This window comes from Lepus europaeus, chromosome 10 (genome assembly GCF_033115175.1).
Source record: "Lepus europaeus isolate LE1 chromosome 10, mLepTim1.pri, whole genome shotgun sequence".
Lineage (NCBI taxonomy): Eukaryota > Metazoa > Chordata > Mammalia > Lagomorpha > Leporidae > Lepus > Lepus europaeus.
The window spans coordinates 115613427-115630444 of record NC_084836.1 but is presented as its reverse complement, the minus strand read 5'-3'; the positions used below and the strand labels follow the sequence as shown (position 1 = coordinate 115630444).

Here is a 17018-nt window from a genome sequence, read left to right as displayed (position 1 = left end):
GCCGCCATCTTGTGCCCCCTCCCCCTCCCGCAGGCAACGCTAAGGGGGATTTTGGCGTCTCCTCAGACACAGCTCCCTCTCTCGGTCCCCGCTGCCGAGGAGCGCGAGGAGCGCGGCCGCCCGCGCCGGTGAAGCCGCCGCTCCCACACCCTCCGTCTCCTCCCTCCGCCCCTCCTTTGTCTGCACCGCTCGACGCCGCCGCCCGCGCGGGGACCGGAGCGAGCCGCTCTGCCGCGCCCGCCGCGCCCCCCGGCAGCCGCCGCGGCCGCGGCGCGAGCCGGAGCCCGAGCCCGCCGAGCCCGAGCGCGCCGAGGCCCCGGGCGCGCCCTCCCCGCCCGCCGCGCCGCCCGCCCGCCGCCGCCGCCCGGCCCCCGAGCACGCCGGCCCCGCGCGCGCCTCGAGGCCGAGTCAAGGTAAGCCCCGGCGCCGCCGCGCGCGACCCGGCCCGGCCGCACACGCCGCCCGTGCGTGCTCCCGCGCTGCCGGCCGCCCGGCCCTGCTCCGGGGCTCCCCGCGCCCGCTCCGCCCGGGAGCCCCGCCGAGGCCGAGCTGCCGCGGCTCAGGGCTGCGGCCCGCACCCCGCCCCCAGCCGGAGCCGGGCTCCTGCGGCCCCTGGCGTGGAGCCCTCGCCCCCGCCCCCCGCGAGTCCCCCACGCACACCTCCGGTGCCCGGGACGAGCCTTCTGCCAGGTCTGCCCAGGCTTCGCGGGGGGAGGGGGCTGGGTTGGGGGGCGGGGAGCACGCCCGGCTCGGAGTGGAAGTCTCGCCTCCCCTGTGCACCCCTGCTCCCCACCACGCCAGCTTCCCTGCCCTCCTGCCCGCCGCCCTGCTCGGCGCGGCGTCTCACGAGCCTTTCTGAGCCCCAACTTTGCAGAGGGTGGAAGGAGATGGAATTCCAGGAAGCTGCGGAGAGGCGCTTTTAATGCAATGAATGGGGAGTAGTTCTGGGAGCCCCTCTCATTCACCTCTTCTTTGCTGTGGGCTGCCTGCCTGCTTCCCTCCCCACCCCCAACCTGGATGCTGGAAAAGGCGCGAGTGCTTCTCTTCTCTTCTGTCCGAGACCGGGCTGCACGGTCCGATGTCCTCTGGCCACACACCCACACCGCCCCGCACCCACGCTGTCTTCTTGATGCTCTTGCAGTCACCGGTTCCTCTGGGTCGTTCTTGTCAGAACCCCATGTCACAGACAAAGGCTTAGGAGGGAAAGAGCACCCAACTGCTTCCTGTGCCTGCCCTGATGCTGTCCATCTCCACACACCCGGACCCACCCCTGAAGCCTCTCGTGCCTGTGTCTTGAACCTTCAAGATGGGGGGAAGAAAAGAAAAACTCTTGGGTTGCCAGATACAGTTTCTTTATACATCTGCATTGTTGCTTCTGGTTTATGGCCATGAAGAAAATACCAGCCCCCACCCAACATGCACCGCAGCCAAGTCGGCTAAAGGCGATGAGTGTTGGAGTCAGTAGGGGGCGCATTCTCTGCACTGGGTAAGGCTGCAGAGGGGGGAAGGGCCCCCGAGCTAGGACAGGATGTGCTTCACAGCGCCTTCTACAGACCATGGGAAAATGGGCCCAGCAGGACGCACACACTCCGGGTTGGGGAGCCGACCGCAACATGGCGAGGAATCCAGGCAGTCAACAGCAGGGATTTTTATTTCTTTCCAAGAATCTACTACTCTGCATTTTAGGAGTTTTCTCTTTGTCCTTTGACCAAACTGTTGACCCTCAGGCCGTCCACACTTGTTCATGATGAATCACCTTGGCCCATCTTTAGTTGACAGATTTCCTTCTCTGGAATTCTGGGATTCTTCCACCTTAAGCTTTGAATGTGTCAACATTTCTTTCCAAGGTCAGGTGGCAAAGGGGATGGTTTCAAACCCTGAGAGTAATGGGTTTGGGGCATTGGTGACTAACTCCCTTCTTCACAGTTCAACTCTTTCCAAGTCTTGGAGAGTTAAAACTCATTCTTGAGGGATGTTAGGGTTTTGTGGGGTAGTGAAATTGATAAGCGTGTAGATGGGTGTCATGATTCGCAAAGCCTTGTTGGTAAACATCAAGCCTGTATTGGGTTCTTCATTGCCCAACTCAACAGACTTGAGTGTAAAATTGTGTTCCCTTCCGCTCATTATCTCAGTAGCCAACCGCCTTGGCAAAGTGTTGTCACCAGTCTTCGGTGAGCACCCACCTTCTTAGGGTGTGTTGATTTCTGTAGATTTTACTCCTCTTGTTATTTCCATAGGTGTGAGATGCACAGTGCGAAACCTAGGCCCCAGCTTTTGCACCATGATGCACAGGGTTGTACTTTTTGTACTGCACTGATAGGTGGCCTAGTGGTTATGCCCTGTACTGCCATTTTGAGGATCTGGACTCCGTTTCCTGCCTTGCTCTCTGGACCGCATTGTCAATTCACACCGGTGGGTATATTCATTTTGGAGGGTGGGAACTGCAACAACAGGGAAGCGAGACTACTTCCACCTTGGTCACCACCAAAGCCAACACTTCCAAAATTTCAGCCTAGCCACATTCCTCAAGGAGCCAGTTAGAGCTGGTTGCCACAGTGGGCTCTTAACACATACGAACATAAGAGATGACTTATGGTTTAAGAGAGTATTCTTAAGTTACCAATGTTGTAATCATTTGCATTTTGCACTCTTGTGTGTAAAGTATGTTAAGTACTTACTTACTGTTGCTTTGATGACCAATCTCAAGAGTTGCTAAGCTTCTAAAAGCCTTAAAGATCTGATCAGAACATGTCTTTCCATAAACGTGGTCTCGCTACCAGATTGACAGCGGTTATTGATACTTACAGTACCATTAAGACTTTGTTGCAAGTATCTTCTGTACATAAGCTAGCCTACATTCATGGGAAATGGAAGGGGTGTGTTCTTTGCTACATAGTTAACCAGTTGATGGTTAAGGGAGAATTTTTGTTGTTGTTGGAGAATTGCTACCAAGTAACATTTTGGTGAATGAAAATGGAGACAGCTTGGTTCAGGTATTTCACTGGAGGCTACATGGCTTCTACAGTTCTGCGGTAATTATAATAGATATTTAATATAAATGGCATTTGTAATTTTTGAATACTGTGTAGCACTTGTTAAACATATCATTTTAACCCGTGTTTTGTTTGTGATATACAGTTACTTAAGTTCCTAAAATGAGTCATTTGAAGACAACTTCTTGTTTGAGGTGAAGTCTGCAAAGGAGCTTTTGTTTAATTTAGCAAATTACAGATAAGACGTGGTGTTAACTGATGTCCTTAGTGGTAATAGCCATTTTCCCTTACAGGAAAACCTTCTGTGAGCTCTTAGAAAGCAGGTGTTCTGCAGAGTTTGAAAGGTTTCATGGTTTTGACACTCGAAAACAACAACAAAAAGTGAAACAGTTGGGCTTGAAGGCTGGAATTTACAATAGGTAAACTAAGGATCTGTTAAAATACAGTGAAAAGCCTCAATAAACTAAGAGTAGGAGGAATGGGTGTTATGTTTAATTCGACTTGTAGCGGAGATTCCTTCTTTGTTCTGATGTTTGTGGAACACTGGCCTGAGGCTGCCTTGCTGTGAGGCTGCACCTGCGGACTGACACAGGCTCTGCCTCTGGTTCTCACAGTTCCTGTGCAGAAGTAACGGGCGGGCGGGCCGCGAATCGCCTGCTCACTGCTGGCCCTGCCAGTCCCGGAGATCACTGATTTTTAAATATATCTGCTGTGGATATGCAAGGCTCAAATGTCTGTTTTTCTTTCTTAAACTGGAGTGCAGGGAAAGTTGTAATAATACTGTGTATATTGAAGTAAAATTTCACCATGGTGAACAGATAGTTTTCAGCACCACCTGCAAGTTAACAGCCAGTAGGCTTTTCTCAGGCAAAAATGGCTTGTAATTTTCATTCCAACACACAGGCATGCATTTATTATTTATATTTGATTAGATACATAGGTGCGTAAGGTATACTATATGTGAAGTTGCTTTGCTCGTAACTACTTAAAAGTTTCAAAAAAATCGGAAAACAATTCTTTATATTCAGAAAATTAAAATCAAAAAGTTGATGAAAAATGGAGTTTATTTTGGTGCAAAAATATTTGAAATTCAAGCATAGGTGTTTTTTATAATCATTTTTCCTGAACTTTTTGAGGTATCCTTGTTAAGTTGATTATTTCCGTTGATGGACATATGCTGACTGCAGTTTACTATGGAAGGTAGAGCTGTTGTGATGCCGGGTTGAAATGTGCCTTTTCTCTTTAAGAATATCGATAAGTAACAAGATTGTGTACATATATGTGGTAGCAGACCCTGGCAGAGTGACCCCATTAATTGCGGGGTGTGCAAAATCACTTTTTTTTTTCTTTAAGGATTTGGAAATTATTGCCATATTATTAAACAAAAAGTCCAAGTATTCAAGATGTAGCTTGAGAATAATTTAAGTGTAGGGGGGGAAATGCTAGAATTCAACTTTATAGATTTCTTTAAAAAATAAAAAAAAACCTGTTTAAATCTTGGTGAACATATTTAAAGCTAACAAAAACATACGAAATTTTAGTTATGGCATTGCACCAAGGTGCCTGTGACTGCTGTGCAGAACTCTGTTAGTCCAGCCTGGACTTCTGAAAGACTTTGACTTTGCATTAATGTCCTACAGCCTCGTAGGTCTCTCAGAGGGGACATGAGCTCCGTGAGAGTCTCACTGTCGTTTATTTGCGGGAGAGCCGTGCACGTTAAGAGAAGTGTTCATCCAGCAGTTCCATCGTAGGTAGACTTGCAGAGCTGGGTGTCACTGCAGGCTCTTCCCTCCTGGTTGGTCTTCCCCAGCGCTGTGAGAGCACGTGGTGGGAACGCTGGAGCACGTGCTGTGTCTTGTTGAAGCTGCATCCCTGTCAGTTTGTTAGGGTGGAAACCTGACGTTCAAGTCTAGTTGAAACCAAAACTGTGCTAATATTTTAAATGTAAAAGCTATTTCCTTTTAGTATGTTGGCATTTTTCACTATTGAAACACTAAAAGTCAAGTCATCCACCCGTGTTTTGCCCGGGCTGAGTGGCCGTTGCAGCTTCCTGGGTTTGTGTTTGCCTAATCCTGTTCGTTAGAGGGAGGGGAGGATGCTCGTGTTGCTGCCGGCTCGCAGTGTCTTCGCGCTGCTCCCACCTGCTGTGTGTCATCACCTTGAATGAGTGCCTGTCTGCTTCACCCAGAGGAGAAGGCTCCTCTCACGTTGTCCTGCTGTTCAGCCTGGGACGCGTTCATCGGTGTGATTGTGTGGGGGCCTGTGCCTGTGTGTGCAGGCGGTCACAGGTAAGATGTGAGTTAGTTAGCTGGGTGCAGTGGCCGCTTTGCTTGGAGGTGCAGTTCCACTCAGTGGAAGGTGCAGAATTCTTCCTGCTGTTTCTGTTCCCGGTTCCCTCTGCTGCCTGTGTGAGTTCTCTGCCTTTAGGAGTTGTTTGAGATGCTCTCAACAAGCCTCCTTGGTGCTGTTGATCCCTGCCTTACTTCCCCGGCAGCAGCTAGAGAAATCTTGGAGCCTCTCAAGAGTTTCAGCAGCATTCCAAAAATAAATGTTTGGAGAACAGGAGAGCTCGGGAGACTTGGGAGAGAGTTCACAAAGAGAAGACTGCTCTGAACAGACACACAGTTTTAAGATTTAGCTGAAGGGGCCAGTGTTGTGGCATAGTGGGTAAATTGCTACCGCCAGCATTCCACATGGGTGCCAGTCTGCGTACTAGCTGTTCCACTTCTCTCTTCTCTCCCCACCCCATCCCCTGGATTTATTTTATTTATTTGAAAGGCAAGTTACAGAGACTGAGAGATCTTCCATCTGCTGGTTCACTTCCTAAATGGCCACAACAGCCATTACTGGGCCAGGCTGAATCCAGGAACCAGGAGCTTCATCCAGGTCTCCCACTTGGGTGCGGGGGCCCAAGTACTTGGGCCATCTGCTGCTGCTTTCCCAGGTGCATTAGCAGGGAGCTGGATTGGAAGTTGAGCAGCCAGGATTTGAACCGGTACCCATAAGGGATGTTGACATCAGAGGTGGTGGCTTTACCTGTTCTGCCACAGCGCCAGCCCCTGCTCCACTTCTGGTCTAGCTTCCTGTTAAAAGCAATGGAAGATAACCCAAATGCTTAGGCCCCATACCCACGTAGGAGACCTGGATGATGCTCCTGGCTTCCACCTGGCACAGCCATCCGGGGAGTGAGCCAGCAAGTGAAAAGTGAGGATTTAACTGGGAAACATGCTCATCATATAAGACAGAGTTACGCGTTACTTGACCGGTCTTTGGAATTTCAGAAGTGACCCTGGTGTCTGCTCTCTGCAGTAAGGCTGTGGCCGTGTGATGAAGGCACTAAGCTGCGGGTTGCTTGTGTTCACTTCTCACGTGACTTGGTTGCTGCCTCTCACGTGAAGAGCTGTAAGGATAAAGAGTCTCTCGCCTGCTGTTCTGGTGATACAGTAATGTGAATGACGTGTCCGTTTTATTGTCCAAGCGCTTTAAACCATCTCATTCCCTCGGGGCTGTCCTTGTTCCACAAGTAGGGAAGTCAAGGCACCATCGCATCCAGTGCACCACAGGGTGTGTTTCTTGGCTGCTTGGCTCCCAGGCCTGTGCTGGAACACAAGCTTTTATAGTGATCCTGGGAGCGGTTGGGCTAACGAGGGCTCAGGTGCATGCTTCATGATTTCATAGTGATGTTCTGTGTTTATATGTCAGCTTACACCCAAGGATCCCAAATGGGCTGTAAGTTACAGAAACTGGCCCCACCCCCACACGAGTAGACAGTTGTAGGCTGCACAGGTGAGTTAGTTGAAGTAACATGTCTTGTCTGAAGTTATTGGTGTGAGGATCTGAAAAGAAGTTTCGCTGATGGTCCCTTGGCTTTTCCCAGTGTTTTGGTTGGGGCAGTCCTTTTCTTTCTCTGAGTAGTTCTTTTGCTTAGACGGATAATTGTTGGCTGGCTTCTACCCTTTCTTGTTCTAAACCTGCTATGCTCCACGTAAGAGCCTGTGGAGACCTGCAGTTCCCTTGACAATCTGTGAAGCTCTTTTCTGGTAGGAGCTAGTGACTTAATGGAGAATTTGGTCAGCAGTCCGTTGTTCCTGGTAGAATTTATTAAACTTTTTGTTTAAGATTTATTTATATGGAAGTCAGAGTCACAGAGAGGGCGGGGGAGAGACAGAGTGATCTTTTGTCTGCTGGTTCTCTCCCTAAATGGCTGCAATGGCTGGAGCTGGGCCGATCAAAACCAGCTTCTTCCATGTCTCCCATGTCCGTGCAGAGGCCCAAGTATTTGGGTAATCTGCTGCTGCCGTCCCTGGCACATAAGGAGGGAACTGGAGCAGCTGGGACTCGATACAGGATGCTGGTGCCACAAGCAGTGGCTTCACCCACTTTTCCAAATGCCGGCCCCAGAATCCATTAATCTTTTACTTTGGAATTGTCAACTTGAAGTCAGCAGTTCGTATTCTTGCTGTCATAGAAGAGGGCGAGCTGGGAGTAGAGGGCCCCAGGTTCAGGGAATGCACAGAATCCTGTTCCAAGACTCCTTATATTTTAGAACAATACAAGAAAAAATACAGATAACGCTTCCTTCGCGAAACTAGAAAGATTGAGCCATCAGATGGCAAAACCTGCCACAGAATGCTTTTGAAAAACTGCCTTTAGCCAAGCCTTGACCCCGGGAGATGGATTAGGAAGATTTGAGAATGTCATTTAGACAAGTTATTCTATTGTTGAATGATAGTTCTGTTATTCCTAATACCATGTGAAAATTTTTTTCTGAGTAGTTTTGATAGAGCATGGGAAATTAATTATTGGGGCCAGAACAGCGTTGCACCTTAGACCATGTTGATGCGAAGATGAGGCACGGTTCTGCAATGGTGCTCCATGTTCATATCTGCTCTGCTCTCAGGCCCACTTGTGAACTGTTTGTTTTTTCACATTTCCCGTAAGCCAGGCTCTAGGCCTGTGGAGTGCTCGGGTGGCAGCAGAATGCGGAGTCACTCCTGATTGTGTGTCCCTGCCTTCCTGCAGCGCTCCACCCCACATCCTTCCTAAAATCTAGACCGGTGTGTGAGAAGGTACCCTGGCTCTCTTTAAAGCCGGTAGTGAGCTGGAGATCCTGGTGGCCGCAGGGGGACTCCTGTCTGATACCTGAATACTTAGAATAGGGTGGGTGGGGATTTCCAGTGATGGGCACTGGGCTTTTTGAAAGGCAGAGCAACAGAGAGAATTGAGGGAGCAGTCTTCCATCCAACAGTACACTCTCCAAACGCCTGCACAGTTGGAGCTGGGCCAGGCCAAGGCTGGGAGCCTGAAGTGCCATCTGGGTGTCCCACATGGGTGGCAGGGAACCGAGTACTTTGCTGCCTCCCAGGATGCAGTAGCGGGGAGCTGGATCAGAAGTAGAGTAGCCAGGATTCAAACCAGGCACTGGTACAGACGCGGACACCCCAAGCTTGACCTGCTGCGTGAGAACACTCATCTCAGGCACTGGATTCTTTAGTCTGAAGGTCTCACAAGACTGGTGCCCCACCCACATACTTCTGAGAAAATAAATATGCAGGGGGCAGTGTTGTAGTGCAGCAGATTAAGCTGCTGCCTGGGACACCAGCATCCCTTATCAGGTGCCAGTTTGAGTCCTGGCTACACTGCTTCCAATCCAGCTCCCTGCTGATGTGCCTGGGAAGGCTGTGTATGATGGCCCATGTACCTGGGCCTGTGCCACTCATGTGGTAGACCTGGGTGGAGTTCCAGGTTCCTGGCTTCAACCTGGCCGAGCCTTGGCTGTTGTGACCATTTAGGGAAGGAACCATCACATGGAAGATCACTTGCTCGCTCTCTCTGCTTCTCCGTCACTCTGCCTTTCAAAGAAATAGATCTTTAAAAAATTATGCAAAATCTGGATCACACCTTTGTGTTTATCTAACTGTAAGTCACCAGGTTTATTACAGCAATTGCAGATGTCTTGCTGCGTAGTATCTGAAGGGTCACCAAGCTTGTCTCTGGGGTAGGCTTTTGGCACCTGCATACCACGTTGGAGTGCTTGGGTTCAAGTCCCAGCTCCACTCCTGATGCCAGTTTCCTACTAATGTGCACCCCAGGAAGTAGCAAGTGATGGCACAAGTGGTTGGGTTCCTGCCACCCACATGGGAAACCTGGATTGAGTTGCTGGTTCCCAGCTTCGGTGTGACCCAGTTCTCAGCCTTTGGAGGTATTTGCGGTGTGAACCAGTATCTTGCTCTTGGGCACACATGCTTGCTCTCTCTATTAAATCCAATCGTGAAGAATATGCTAACTCTTAACTTGAATGGTTCACAGAGATGTATTTAAAATTCTGTATAAAAACACTATTGTGTGTATGTATAATTTATGAATATACATTATGTGTATGGGAAAATATATATATATTCATCAACCACAACTGACTCTCAGGAATAATGGGTCAAGCTTTCCCAATAGTTATGTCCTGAGAGTGGGCATGAGGCATAGTGGTCAAGTTACCCTGTCACATACTGGAGAGCTTAGTTTGAGTCCTGGCTACTCTACCTCCCCCTCAGCTTCCTGCCAGTGTGCGCTCTGGGAGCAGCTCAAGTGCTTGGGTCCCTGCCGCCCACATGGAAGACTCAGAATGACTTCTGGGCCCCTGGCTTCGGCCCGTCCTAGTCCTGGGAGAGTGAGTAAGTGGAGGGAAGACCTTTCTCCTCCTCTCCTGCCTTTCAAGTAAAATGCCAGTTCATAACGGGGAAGGGTGTGACAGTACCTGATCTGGTTTAAGATAATAATGCTACCGCTTTGAGTGTTTAAGTTGTTGCATCGTCTCCTTTAGCCGCTTGAGGAAGCAGACCTCTGGAGGCTGAGGAAGCAGACCTCTGGAGGCTAAGGAAGCTTCGTGGGTGGTAAAGCTTCTAGGTGGTGGAGGCAGCGCTAAGCACAGATGTGCCCAGTTCTGGGACGTGATTCTTGACCACTGCATCTCCCCATTTCTCTTCCAGCAGAGGGAAGCCTTGCTGCACTGCCACACCTTGTCTCTTCTTAGGCGAGTTGAAGTTTTGAGGTACAGCGTGTCATGTGTGACTGATAGGTAAATTTTTGTCCATGTTAGCACAGTTTTTATTGGACGGCACAGATGTCGGTTTAGACTTCTTTCCTCAAACCTCAGCAGTGTGGTTTCACATATCTTTTGGACTGAGTTGGTCTGGAAGGGGTGTGGGCTCCTTCCAGGGGATTCTGACGGTTGGCTGAGTCTGGTATCCATGCTGTCACTTAATCAACTTCCTTAGGTCTTTTGTTTGTTGGTTTCTATTTAATGAGACCAGAACACGATTGGATTAATCCTCCTAAAGTGGGAATCTTGCCACTTGTCTTCCTCAGTGCCTGTAGCATCTCGGTGCCTTGCGGACCTGGTAGCAGCCCCAGCTGCACAGTTCAGGCCTCGTCCTGGCCCCGGGCACCCTTTCCAGCTTCGTCATGTGTTGTCACCCAAATCATGACACAGCAGCAGTGCCCAGGACGCCTGGCTTTCCCTCCTGGGGGGTTGTTGGCAGATTTTTTTTTTTTAAAGTACAGATTCAACATACTTTAGTGGCCGCCGCACAGCGTCTTCTCCGAACTCCGCTGAGAATGAGTTCTCCCTCTTGCAAAGCTTCCTAGCTTTTAGTCTGTGACACACAGTCCCTCTTTTACTGGGAAGGTTATGGGGTGTCCTTTCTAAATCACTCAGTCTGCATTTATTGAATCCCTGCTTTGTGCCACCCACACTAGAGATAGACTGGGAAGAGACCCAGGCGAGTTCCTGTTAGTGGGCCTTCTTCATCTTGAACAGTGAGACGACACACCCTGGTCCCACAGCATGTGTTAAGGTTTCTGTGTAGTCTGTCATTTGGGACAGGAAAATTAATCTTCTGAAAAATGATCAACCATGATTTTAATATACAGACATAAATACCTCTTTACCAGTTGTATCCAGTTCTAGTTCCAGGCAGGTCATATTTTGTTAAATCTCTGAAGCCACCTGTCATAAGCATTTAAGATAAATTAAAACTCTTTTTTTTTTTTTTTTTTTTTTATTTTAGACAGGCAGAGTGGACAGTGAGAGAGAGACAGAGAGAAAGGTCTTCCTTTGCCGTTGGTTCACCCTCCAATGGCCGCCGCGGCTGGCGCACCGCGCTGTTCCGATGGCAGGAGCCAGGAGCTTATCCTGGTCTCCCATGGGGTGCAGAGCCCAAACACTTGGGCCATCCTCCACTGCACTCCCTGGCCACAGCAGAGAGCTGGCCTGGAAGAGGGGCAACCGGGACAGAATCGGTGCCCCGACCGGGACTAGAACCCGGTGTGCCGGCGCCGCAAGGCGGAGGATTAGCCTGTTGAGCCACGGCGCCGGCCAAAACTCTTTAAGTTGCAGTGTGATTTTAATTTTGGTGATCAAAGATGTGATCAAACCGCGATATTTACCACTAGATCATTGGCCACATCAACATGAAAGAAAACAAACTTTAAAGTGCTAAAATTAAGTTGTTCATTATTTTGTCTTTCAAAAGGCTTCCCATCTTTTCTAAGAACCTCTCCCTCTGCAGTTCTTCTTTTGTAACTATTTGAAAGACAAACTGAAAGTAATTGGAAAATTTAATACATGATATTTCTCTGAAAATCTTTTCGATAGTGCCACATGCTCAGTTTTTCAACTTTAAAGAATAGTTGCTCTCCTCACTGAAGAAACACCTGCTCTGCTGAATCTATTAGTTAAAGCAAAGTGACCTAAAGCCTCTGTTGCTAAAACAACACGTTGTACCATGCCTCTTGGAGTTGAGCAGATTTACCAGGAAAGTAAACTGTCTGCTAAAGATTTTAAGTTTTGGAGCCAGTGCTGTGGTGTAGTAGGTTAAGCATCTGCCTGCAGTGCCAGCATCCCATATGGGCACCAGTTCAAACCCCGGCTGCTCCACTTCTGATCCAACTCCCTGCTGGTGGCCTGGGAAAGCAGTAGAAGATGGCCCAAGTCCTTGAGCCCCTGCACGCATGTGAGAGACCCGGAAGAAGCTCTCGGCTCTTGGCTTCAGATCGGACCAGCTCCAGCCATTGTGGTCATTTGTGGGGTCAACCAGCGGATGGAAGACTTCTCTCTCTATCCCTCTGTCTGTAAATGTGCCTCGCAAATAAATAAATAAATCCTAAGTTTCGGTGCCACTCAGTTTCATTAATATATTACCATAAGTCACTCATTTAATAGTATCCAAAATGGTCCGGAGTTTTGTGAAGGGTTCAGGGTTTTACATTTCATCCAGGATTTGCTCTAGAGGATCTGTCCTGTTCCCAGGAATGTTAACAAATGCTTAGTCAGTCACAGTCTTGGCAGAGACCCATTATTGATGAATGGCCATAATTAAAAACCCAGTCTACCCTGCTCTTAAAATTGTACCTTATCTGCTTTCTGTGGTCACTGCTAGTGCCTTAAATTTTCAGTAGCAACAATTATTTTTTCAGATTTATTTAGGCCAGTGCCACGGCTCACTTGGCTAATCCTCTGCCTGCGGCGCCAGCACCCTGGATTCTAGTCCCGGTTGGGGCGCCAGATTCTGTCCCGGTTGCCCCTCTTCCAGTCCAGCTCTCTGCTGTGGCCCGGGAAGGCAGTGGAGGATGGCCCAGGTGTTTGTGCCCCTGCACCTGCATGGGAAACCAGGAGGAAGCACCTGGCTCCTGGCTTCAGATCGATGCAGCGCGCCAGCCATAGCAGCCATTTGGGGGTTGAACCAACAGAGGGAAGACCTTTCTCTCTGCCTCTCTCTCTCTCTGTGTAACTTTGCCTGTCAAAAAACAACAACAACAAACAAACAAACAAAAAATTTATTTAATAATTTCGAAAGAGCAAGCTTCCATCCACTGGTTCAGTCCCCAAATGGCTGCAACAGGTAGGTCTGGACCAGGCCAAAACCAGGAGCTAGGAACTTCATTCTGGTCTTCTACATGGGTGGCAGGAGCCCAGGTATTTGGTCCATCTGCCACTGCCTTTGCAGATGCATTAACAAGACTTAAGCCAGCACACCAATATAGGATGCAGGTGACACAAAAATGGCCCCCAGTAGCCACACATTTTGTTTTTTTAAAGATTTATTATTTTATTTGAAAGAGTTACACAGGGAGAGAAAGGTCTTCCATCCGATGGTTCACTCCCCAATTGGCTGCAACGGCCAGGACTCTGGAACTCCATCGAGGTGTGCTACGTGGGTGGCAGAGGTCCAAGTACTCAGGCCGTCTTCCACTGCCTTCCCAGGCACACCAGCAGGGAGATGGGTCAAAAGTAGAGCAGCCAGGACTGGAATTCATGCTCATGTGGGACCCAGGAGTGGCAGGTGGCGCCATAACACCAGTCCCCTAGTAGTCAAATTTTCAAAAATAAACAATATTGCTATGAATCCCAGTATATCCAAAGTATTATCATTTCAGTGTGATCAATGTTTTTAAAAGGCATTTATGAAATATTTTACGTTCTGTTTTTCATACTGTCTTCAAAATCCAAAACCTACTTTATAGTAAAGCACCTATCTCCGTTCAGACTAGCCACACTGCGAGTGTTAGCCACTGTGGAGAGTGTCTGACATCAGAAAACACAGTTCTTAAAATCGATTTCTAACAATTGCAAGTTAAGTTCATTTTTTATATGAGTAAATGTTGAAATATGTAGTTTTTTTAAACGTAAAAACAAATCATGTGTTCATTGAAAATCTAAAAGGATAAATATAACCTGCATTAACAATTGTTTGCTTTGGAGGAAGATTATATAGCTAACATTCTTTGCCTTACCTGTATTTTTTTTTTTTTTTGAGATAAAATAAACATAGCATACAGTCCACCCATTTAAAGTAGACAGCTCACTGGTACTTACAGCTGCGCAATGGCAACTAAAATCAATTTTAAAACATTTCATCACTCCAGAAATTCAGTTGCCCTTAGTTTTCTTCTCCTTTCCCCTCTAATTCCCCGAGCCCTAGGCAGCCTTGATCTCCCTTCTGTTCCACAGATGGCCTGTTCTGGACTTTTCATGTAAACAGTCGTAACAGGTGGCCCTTCAGCTTCATTCACTTAATATTCTCGAGGCTCTAGCGTGCAGGAGCCTGTGTCACCTTGCCTGTTCCTCTCGTGGCTCAGTCACACACCCTCCTCTACGGACACGTGCCGCTGATGTGTTCAGCCAGCAGTTGGAGGTTGGGATTGCTCCTGCTTTTTGAATGTTACGAATAATGCTGTTGGAACCTTCATGTACAGAGTCTGGTATAGACTGTGTTCTCATTTCCCAGAACGGAAGGAACCTAGAGACAGTTGAGAGCAGACCGCCTCCTCCCGGAGCCTGTTTTCCCAGCAGGCTTAGGGAAACGTGCTGAGCGTGAGCACTGGACGTGAAGGAGAGCAGGACTCTCCGGTCTTTAACTCTGGTGTTATTTAAGGATGCTAAGGTTTGCTAAGGTTTTCTTTCTTTTTTTCTTTTCTTTTTTTTTTAATTTGAAAGAGTTACAGGGAGGCAAAGGGAAAGAAGAGAGAGTGAGTGTCTTCTGTCCGCTGGTTCACTCCCCAGATGGCCACAACGGCCAGGTCTGTGCCAATCCAAAGCCAGGAGCTTCCTCTGGGTGTCCAATGCGGGTGCAGGGGCCCGAGTGTCTGGGCCATCTTCTACTGCTTTCCCAGGCCATAGCACAGAGCTGGATCAGAAGTGGAACAGCCAGGACTTGAACCAGCACCCATATAGGATGCTGGCACTGCAGGCAGTGGCCTTACCTGCTGCGCCACAGCGCCGACCCCAGCTAAGGTGCTTTTTGATTTGTAAGATATTGCCATTAATATTTGTTTCAGAGAGATCCTCCAGCTGTGACTGTTAAGTGACTTGGCACCCAAAGTGACAACAAGGGCCTTTAAGGCACGTGTCCTCAAAGCAGAGTTCCTGTGTCATTTCTTCTTTGCATTGGTGGGATCACCTGACTCACTGTGCAGATTCCCTCATCTCTGTCACCACTTGAGCTGGTTTGGCTGAGCTCTGTCAGATCGTTTCAGACGTCGGTGTGGGACATGCTTCCGTCGTTTTAGTGAGAGTCAGCTGAGAGCCTCACTGGGGCAGGCAGAGGGAGCAGCACCAGATCCTAGGTCTAAGGTCATCCTAAGTGTGGAAGGCTGTGCTGTGTCTAGGCACTAGGCTCTGTGGCTGAACTGAGGGATGAAGACAGAACATGGAGGGGCTGCCTGGTGCCGTTCTCTGCCCCACTCAGGTGACCGAGCGGGGTGTCTCCTGGAGCAGGGTTGTCTGTAGAGGGGTGCACTGTTTACAGAAAACGGGGTTCATGCTGTGATGGGGTCAGGCAAACACTTGAAACGCCAGCGTCTCCTAGCTGAGTGCGGGTGCGAGTTCTGGCTGTTCTGCTTCTGCCCAGCTTTCTGCTAACACAGCTGGGACGGCGCAGCTGATGACCCAGGTGCTTGGGTTCCTGCTGCTCACGTGGGTGCACAGATGGAGCGCCTGGCTCCTGGCTGGCCCCGCCCTGGCTGTAGTGGGCATTTGAGGAGGGAACCAGCGCATGAACGCGCAGCCTCTGCCCTGCCCTTCCTCTCCCCGTTTCTCTCTTTCACTTTGCCTTTCAAGTAAATAAGTCTTTAAAACAAATTTTTTTTTTTGTAAAGGATGCTGTGTTTTTGTATTGCCTTAGTTTAGTATCCTTACTAAAGAAACAGTTATGAAATATAAGGAATTTAAGAGTCGGTATAATTAAGAAATTCAGCTTTTTGTGGAAGCAGCTTTGTGTTTGATGCTTTATTAAGCTGTAGTTGGGACTCTTACTGTCAAACCGGGAGAACAGTGAGAGTCCAGTGCAGTTACAGCTAAGCGAGAGGAAAGCAGAAAGCAGTTGCATTGCCTGCTTGCTGCTTACCGTTATTCAGCGTCTTGATTGATTACCCAAGCAGTAGAGCTGATGTTCGTATTCCCAGTGAGCTCTCAGGACAGACGTGTTGTCCTCTGCAGAGTCGCTTCTCTGGAGAATCGTAGTCTCAGTACTTATCCTCAGTACTACAGCACATCGTGAGAAAGGGGACTAAACCTTTTCTTACTTTTCTCTTGCGCAGTTTATCTGCTAACCCAGGAGTATTCTGCCCTCCATTGTCAGTTACCTGCTCTGTGGTGTTGGGATTGTGGTGGTACGTTAGGGGCAGAGAGAAAATAGGAGACATTGGGGTTGCCTTTCTGAGAAAAGCTCCTGGCACCTGGAGGGTTTGGGAAAAGACGGCTTCTGTTCAGGACCGTGTGTGTGAGGAAAAGCCGCAGCGGCTGCCTGCTACCAGGCTCAGCACCGGCTCCTGGGACGCTTGCTCATTGGGAGGAAGTTCCGGCAAGGCTTTGGAAGAATACATAAACATCTTTATAACTGGTTTAGTTTAAATGTAGGACTCAGTGACACCTTTAGAGCAAATGAAGTATCTGTCTTCAGATACAGATTCTGAAGCAGGAGTGATAAGGCTTAATGGTTATAAAAAGAACTTTGACTTAGACCACAGTCTGAGTCAATGAGTAATATATAGACAGCTATCGAGTATGTTGCCATGGGGAAGGTAGAAGAGAGCGCACAAATCAGGGGTTATGTTTTCTGTCTGCCTAAATAGTTCTTCATATGTCCTAAATGGGGGCTGGCGCTGTGGCGCAGTGGTTTGTTAATGCCCTGGCCTGAAGCGCCGGCGTCCCATACGGGCGCCGGTTCTAGTCCCGGCTGCTCCTCTTCCAACTCAGCTCTTTGCTGTGGCCTGGGAGAGTGGTGGAGGATGGCCCAAGTGCTTGGGCCCCTGCACCCGCGTTGGAGACCTGGAGTAAGCTCCTGGCTCCTGGCTTCGGATCAGCGCAGCTCCGGCCGCTGCAGCCAATTGGGGAGTGAACCATCGGATGGAAGACCTCTCTCTTTCTCTCTTTCTGTTTCTGCCTCTCTGTAACTCTGACTTTCAAAAAATAAATAAATCTTCACCAAAAAAAAAATATATATATATATATATATGTCCTGAATGTTTCCA

General features: G+C 48.9%; 1 protein-coding gene across 4 annotated transcripts in view; it reads left to right on the top strand.

Annotated features, from left to right (window-relative positions):
- The window catches only part of ADNP (activity dependent neuroprotector homeobox), a 36035-nt gene that overhangs the window by 4137 nt on the left and 14880 nt on the right, over positions 1-17018 (top strand). The window contains exons 1-2 of one of the 4 annotated variants that reach the window (XM_062204355.1): positions 362-413; positions 2238-2412. The exons of 1 other annotated variant lie outside the window; for it this stretch is intronic. The gene's annotated coding sequence lies outside the window, so the exon portion shown is untranslated. Of the gene's footprint in view, positions 1-358; positions 414-1652; positions 2413-17018 lie in introns of those variants that run through there. 2 more of the 4 variants (XM_062204358.1, XM_062204356.1) reach the window with 2 other exon arrangements.